Source organism: Apteryx mantelli, chromosome 1 (genome assembly GCF_036417845.1).
Source record: "Apteryx mantelli isolate bAptMan1 chromosome 1, bAptMan1.hap1, whole genome shotgun sequence".
Classification (NCBI taxonomy): domain Eukaryota; kingdom Metazoa; phylum Chordata; class Aves; order Apterygiformes; family Apterygidae; genus Apteryx; species Apteryx mantelli.
Genome location: NC_089978.1, coordinates 165276592 through 165284353, shown reverse-complemented (window position 1 = coordinate 165284353; position 7762 = coordinate 165276592).

The window sequence follows — 7762 nt, the reverse complement described above, 5'->3', positions numbered from 1 at the left end:
GTAGTGGTGGGCAGAGAGTATTAACCATCTGTCATGGTAAAGGTGGGGATTTTGGAAGGAAAAGCAAAACAAGTGGGGCCAGAAGAAGCTACAGAGAAGGGGGAATCTCTAAACCAAGCCCCCGAGTTTGCTGTGCAGGAAAGCCTGCCCTTTCTCCAACTGTCTTTCCTTGTCTTCCAGCCGCTCCAGCCCCTGGTTCTTGCGGAACTCGCGGCGGATGAAGGCGAGGTAGAAATCCCGGTCCGTGTAGCGGAGCCCGCGGCCCTGGCGCAGCAGAGCCCGGTAGAGGGTCAGGACGGCCTCCCGGGACCACGCGGCCATGGGGAACAGGTGTGCAGCCAGGCGCTCTGCAAAGACGTCAAGGACGGGAGGCCTGAGCGAAGCTTTCCCCTTGGGCCGCCGCCTCCCCCCGCGAGCCTGGCCCCAGAGCCCGCCGCCCTCCGCGGCCCGGGCTGGGGCAGCCGCTCTAACGGGGCACCCAGGATAATGGCGCCCCCCGAGGGCAGAGCCCACCGCGGGGGGGGGGGGGGGGAGGCGGCCTGGCCCTCCCCAGCGGGGCCGCCCCGCGCCGCCATTCCCCCCCCGCCGCCGCCGCCGGGGTCCCGGACCGGGGGCGAGCCCGGGGGGCTCGCAGGGAGCGGCCGCTTCGCACTCACCGGGGAGGATCGGGGAGACGCTCGGGCCGCTCACGGCAGCCTCGTCCCCTCGGCGGGGCCCCCACCGCTCCGGGGGTCACCCGGCAACATGGCCGCTCCGCTTCCGGGTCGCGACCGCGGCCCCTCCAATCAGCGAGCCAGCGCACCGAAGCCCAAACCGTCCTCCCGCAGGGGACTTCCGGCCTGCCGGCCGCCGAGCGCGGGGCGACGGGCGCAGCGCTGTCTCCCCCTTCCGGCCGGACGGCGAGCGAGAGGGGACGTGGGGCGGCGCCCGCCTGCGACGGCGCCCTCTGTTGGCGGGGAGGGGAGGGGCCGGGCGGGGCCCCTCCGCGGTAGCTCCCAGTTGGGGCTGGGATGGGGCGGGCTCAGCCCAGCGCTGGGCCGGTTTGAGGCGGTAATTTCAACCGGTGAAGGTTCCAGAGGTAAAACGCAGACTCAGGCCGTCCCTCCCCACCATCGGCACGGCGAGCTGGGGGCAGCGCTGCCAGCACGCAGCTCCCAGGCTGGGGTAGCGGGGCAGAGGGAGGCCTCGACACCCGGCCTGCACCCGGGTGTAGGGCGAGGTGCCGCACAGTCCTGCCATAAGGAGAAACTGGAGCAGTTCATGGACTGAAGAGGGGAACGGGCAGCGCTCAGAGCCTCTGCCATGAGAGAGGACGAGGATGGAGCAGGGACCTTGGCTGGGGCTAGTTGGAAACCTTCCAGGGAAAGGCTAAGGGACCTGTGTGGGGAAGGAGAAAGGCCAGGTGGGAAGGGGGACCCCCCAGCGTGGCCTGGAAAGACCAAGATATGAGTGTGTGGGTGAAGCAGCTCTTTATCCTTGTCATATACTGGTTTTCTTCAAAACAACACTGGTTTTCTTCTCATTGCCAGGCCTGAGCTCTACAAGGAGTCAGTTTCATTAGGGCTGCAAGAATTGCCACAGCAAATACCCCAAGGTCCTTCTGTGCCTGTATCTTGTCTCTGAACACAGCAGGGCGAGCTGAACAGCCAAAGGTGGAGCAGCCACTTCCCTCATTAGCTTTAATGCTAGTCTGTAACAGAGATGGGTTTGAACCCTCAAGCCTACGGTTTAGTGGGAAAACTGACACTTTCCTTTTAGATTTTCAGCTGCCCTCAAAGCCAGATTCTGTTTTCACACTGACAACAAGCTTGCAAGATGGAATAAGGCTGCCAGGTGCTGTGAAGCAGCTGGAGCAGAAGGCAGGGACTTGCGGAGAGTCCTTGAGGACTGTGTGCTTAATGCTGCTTGTTCAAGGCTGTGCAGGCAGGGCCAGTACCTCCTCGTGACACTGTGCTCGTTCTACACAGGAAAGTTTTGTTATTGATATACATTTCATTTGCTTTGTTGAAACTTGCTGGGTTCTTGACCTCGGTGGCTTTGCATGCTTGTGAGCATGGTCTCCACAGTTCAGGACAGCTGGAACACAAATATACATTTCCTTTTGTTGTTCTGGCTTTGACAAGCCTAAATGCCATCCAGTGGCTTCATGTGAGAAAGGGGATAGATCAGCATGCTGCAGTGAGTCACATCCACAGCACAGATTACCATGGTCATCACAGCCTGTCTGTGCTCACTGCCTAGCAGTGATGTGAAGGTAAGTAGTAAAGGGGCAGACTCTTTTTTTCATGTTTCGGGATAGACAGAGAGCAGTGAGTTAACTCTGTTTGGCTGAGGGTACCTCCAGCTACCCCCAATGATTCTTACAGAATAACTTATTAGATTCAAGCTCCTTAATTTTATCTCCAGGGAATCCCATGGCCTGCCTAGATGATGGGATGGGATGAAGGCAGTAGCTGGCCTGAGGAGATGAAACAAGCCTCCCAAAACCAGGACCTTCCATCTGCCCCGTCCAAGTGCAAATGCCCCCTTTTCATTATTACCTCCTCTACTGTGAACTGCTCTAGGGAGTAACTATTCATCCTTAGCCATCCCCATCCCCTCCTCCCCCAATCCTACCAAAATAGAAAACATAACTACATATGCCATGCCTCCCTGGGGAAGAGGGTGAGAGAAAGAACAAAATGTGTGTGACAGAGGAGAGCCACATCACTTTACGCACTTCTCAGCAACACCAGATATGACAGTGATAGAATTGAACAGAAAGAAAACCAGACACTGGACTGCCTTGCTCTGTGCCAATCTCCTCTTGTTCATTTCCTTTCCGAGATAAACAACCCCAATCGTTTCGATCTGTCTTCATGCGTGAGTTTGCCGTGCCCCTAATCAGCCTTTCTGAGAAAAGCTTGCTTAAACTGCAGACAGTATTCCCAGAGAGGCCACGCTACTGATTTACATAATAGCATTATCATATTTTCCATATTATTCTCCCCTTCCTCCTTCTGCATGCTAATATTTTTTGTGTGCCTTTTTAACCTGCAGCTGCTCACAGAGCCAAGGTTTGTGTGGGACTGCTTACAGTGACATTCAGATCCTTTCCTGAGTTGCTAGAGTCAGTCTGGGAGCTTTATAATTTTCACATGCAACATGTTTTCTTTTTTCTGACTTCACATATGCCAAGTTAAAGCATGGTGAATGCATGTTGTTGCCCATTTGCCATATTTACATTTTACTTACAGTCTTTTCCTATCTCTTCAGGAGTTAATAGCTTTGAGTCATCTCCTAAAAAATGTTTAGTATATTGCTCATCCTCCTTTCCATATCATCAGTTTATGTATTAAGCTACCCAGTACCTCAGAGAGCATTTGTATTCCCTGCCCTTAACCTTCTGCCAGAATGAAAATCAATCCCTGAACTCTCCTCCTGGCTTCCTGTCTCCTCATTGGGTTGCTGATCCATAAAAGTACTTTGCTTCTCACAACAGGGCTATATAACCTCTAGACAGGTGCACTGATGAATCCAGTTCCTGAGGCTCCTACATCTGGATCAAAACTTTTCGCAACTACATGCGGCAAACCACTGATGCAGTATAAACGGACTCTGACAGATCAGGAGCCATGTGCGTGTGCTGGGGAGCCATGTGTGTGTGCAGATCCTATGCAGCCTCCACTCCCACTATGAGTCCCCATCCTGCAGGCTGGGGAGCCCTGCTCACAAGGTGAGGGATGAGGGAGCTCGGTGGCGCAGGGCCGCCAGTGGGAGCCTGCATGACAGCTATGGTCTGCAGCACAGCTGCTAGGGTGCGCAGGTCCCATCTGCTCGCAAGCCTCAGGTGTTGCGCCTGTGCACAGAGGGGATTTGCCGAGGAAGGTTTCGGACTGTGCTTTGTCTCCAGAGCCATCTGCATCTTCTTTGAAGGGTAAGGCAGGTGAAAGCAAAGATTTGACCATTGCCCAGGAGAATAAGACCTGTTCCCTAGCTTCCCCAGAGATAGGACCTCCTTGCACTGAGGTGCCCTGGATGTGCACAACGCTGTGACCTCCCTGGGTAAGAAGGCCTGTTTTGGGGGCTTTCCTTGCTACCCTCCTGCCATGGGCATCAAGGACTACAGACCTTCGTAAGCACCCCCTCCCCAGCCTGGCCCCCTTCGTTTGCGCCTGTTTTAGTGTTTTGTTCTGTTTTTTTCTTTCCGGGCCAGCTGCCAGCTCCTGGGCCCCTCGCCAGCAGCTGTGTGTGTTGTGAACTCCTCAGGCCATGCTGTTCAGCGTGCCCCCAAACTGCTCCAGCGCCTCTGGAGAGGTGGTTCACCGGCTCGCCATGCCCGCCAGTGCCTCACCGCGCAGCCCCTCACCTGCTGCAGCTCTGGTCCGCTGCACCGGCGACTCGCAGCCCCTCAGCCCGAGGCTCCCCACTCCTTAGAGCAGTGCAGATCTCCCCCAAAGTGGTGGCCGCTGCCAGCTGTGGAGTCCCCGTGCCCAAACCAGGGAGGCACAGGCATTCAACCCACCCCTTCTGCATTGCAAAGAGAGGAACAAGTGCCAATACACAGCATCCCTTGGCTATCTCCCTACCAGCCACTGTGCAAGCACTGGATTTCTGACAATGTGCCTGGGGTTGAGACAGTGAAGCAACATCCCCCGCAGTGTTTCCCAACATAGCTGGCTCCTCTGCTGACCCACTGCATGTAGCTGCCCCTGTCGGGGGCCGCAGTAGCATTGAAGTTCCCTTGCAGTGCACCAGCCCCAGAGTGGGAATGGACTTCAACTGGCCTGATGGGACGCCATCCCGTGTGCCCTGTTGCCTGCAAAGCATCTCTGTGACTGTCCAGGACGTCCTTAGCCCCTTTCTGCCCTTCCTCCCCCTTGGACCTGCTGGGAATCTGGGTTCCCCCTGCAGCAAGCTACATCCCCTGCAATAAAGGGAATTTACCCCCACCAGCACTGGCAAGCTGCAAGCAAAGAGGAGGAACTGTACTTTAACAGTATATCTAGAGAACAATAACAACCTTTGTGTCCCTGAATGACTAAGTGAGCTTGTTATATTTCAAAGGCAGCATAGGTTACGGGGCACAGTAACCCATCCTGTTACCTGGGCGTAAGGCACAGGCATCAACCCCCCCCGGGAGTCCCTGGAGCCGCAGCTCTGCTGCTGGTCTTCTCATATTTGCAACCTGTCCTCCTTCTCCTGGAGCCACTGCCGCATGGTTGTGACGGTCACCAAAAGCAGGTGCAATAGAAACTGCGGGGCCTGTTCCAACTGGTCCCTGCTTGTGGCCTCTCTTCCTGGGAGCAGGTCCTGAGTGGGTGAAGCGCCATCCCCAGAGCTTCGCACATGGCCTGTCACCTGTTTTGGCAGGGCTAGGACCATTTGGCAAGTCACGGCCAGGGTTATATCCATGTGTAGCATGCGGTCGGCAAGCCTGCCCTGGCTGGGAAGCAGGGACATGAACGTAAACTGGGTAGTGGCAAATGGCACCTTGGAGGGGGTCTGTAGGGTTTTGCCCAGGGACCTGGCTGCACTCGGGAACAGAAGGCTGGCCTCTTACAGGAGCCAGAAAACAAACCCAAAACACAAGAGGGGGTGACCTGCTAATGCCACCTGAGAATGGTCTTAATATCCTTAATATCTTCTTGTAAAGGGACCTTGCGGAAGACCTTTCAGAAGTCTAAGTCCATTCGACAGTTCTTTCTTTTATTCCACCCCTACTTCTTTCTTTTTCTTGAACGCTTACTAGGAATAATGGCATTTGTGCCGGACAAGGCCTTAAAAGGATGCTTTGCATCCCTCTGGATTTAAATGACTTTCTACAGTCTGGTGGACTGGAATTTGGTGGAGGGGAAAAAGAAACCCAAGAATCTGTTGATAATGCACCAGAAATAAGGAGATCTTACTCCTTCTCTCCAGCTGTGGTGAACCAAGAGTGGTGAAGGGCTAACAGTGGCACAAATGGCTTCTTTTCACAAAACCAACAACTCTGATGTTGGACAAACATAAAAAGAGGCAGAGGTGTTGACAGAGGAGTGACTGCTGGTAGATAGTCACCTTTCAAGGCACAGTCATGGTTTATAGCTGAGCCCCAGATTTTAGTAGCAGTTTTAGAGGGTACCTAGCCACTCTGGCATGGCTTGTTTGGGGTATATTTTTGAGGGAGGAAGAAAGAAAAAAGTTCACAGCCCAGCTGCTTCTAATGTGAAGCTTTTCAGCCTCTAGCACAGGAGCTTGGGGGACTGAAAACACTGGCAGCAGCAAGTGCTTTCCTGCATGCCATGCCAGCATCTGCAGAACTGCCACTGCTACGAGGGACTGCACTCCTGTTCACTGAGGAGCCCTCCATTTTATTACCAAACTGGCTGAAAATTGCTGCTGTAGTATTTTTACAGTCAGTCCACAAGCATGTTTGTTCTAAGCTCAGCACGACTTGTGTTTCTTCAACCATATTTCCCTGTGGTCGGGTTTGCTGGGGACTTTTTTTTATTCCCTGGCTAGCCAGATTTTTTTTTTCTACCATTTTGCTGTGCACCAGCTGTGTGCTACAGTAGGTTTCCAGAGCGATTCAGCAACCCTGCTTTTGTGAGCACTGTTATCCTTGCAGTTTTGCATTAATCTGACAGCCTTGTGGGCTTTCTGCACTGGGAAGTGTCTGCAGAGGGCTTGCAGCCGGTGGCACCAACCCCCCAGGCAGGGCTGCACACGCTGGCCCCAGGCTTTTCGCTTGGCCCATTTCTAACTGGCCTGGCTGGTGTCCCTGGTTGCTATTGGAGCCGCTGGTCACACACAACCTGACCGGTGCTTGCACAGCACCAGCTTGTCTGAAACAGCTGGAGGATGAGTTGCGCTTCAGCGGCTGCAACTCCAGCTGTTTCCCCTTCTCCAGGATGGAGCCTGGCTGCGGGATCTGCTCGGACACAACGGCCCATGGGGCTGGGCTGGAAACGCGGGGGCAGATCTCAGCCCAGCAGTGGGTGCAGGGTCCCCCCCATCAGCAGCCCACCCCAGAGACTTTGGTGGGTGCTGGAGGCCATGTGGGGCTTTGCACCCCTGCACCCTGCCGACCTCCCTAGTGGTGTCCAGCTGTGTGCAACCCTGCGACCTATGCTGCGGTCCTTCTGGCGCAAATGTAGTGTTTGGCTTGCGTAAGGGGAGTCTGGACTCCGGGCACAGCGCGGGGTTGGTGCCCATGTGCGTGCACAGCCTGAGAAGTACAGAGCTGCCATGTCATGCTGTTTCTCTTCGTTTTTAGGTGAAGGCACCTATTGCACATCTTGTCTCATTTACTCACAAGTCCTTAGATTTATTTCTGCCCCATTTAGGGACATTTGTCTTGTTTTGGTTTTGTAGCAGTTTGAGGTTCCCTTCTGGAAAACAGTTTGAGCTGAATGCTTTAAAAACACTGACACTCAAACAAAAGTGGGTAGATGTTTTCTACATTCTTTTATTTTTGTGTGTGTGCCTGGCTCTTAGTAAGTGTCTGGGGAAAAAAGATATGACTGATGATCTATTGCTCTCTCTTTGGAAAAGGTCCAGATTGTAGAATAGGGCTAAAACGCCAGGAGAGAGCTTGCTGGGTAGAGGCAGGCTTACAATACTTGATTTTATCCATTCTCTGGGCAACACAGTTTCTTTAATTTGAGTTCGTGGAGAAGTCATTTTAGATCCTTGTTCAGCACAATTTAGTTGCTGTTTTTCTCCGTTTTCCTCATTTTTAGAAAGGTGAAGTGTGGTTCCCAAATTAAATCATTACTGTGATGGATTTCAGCCAAGGGAT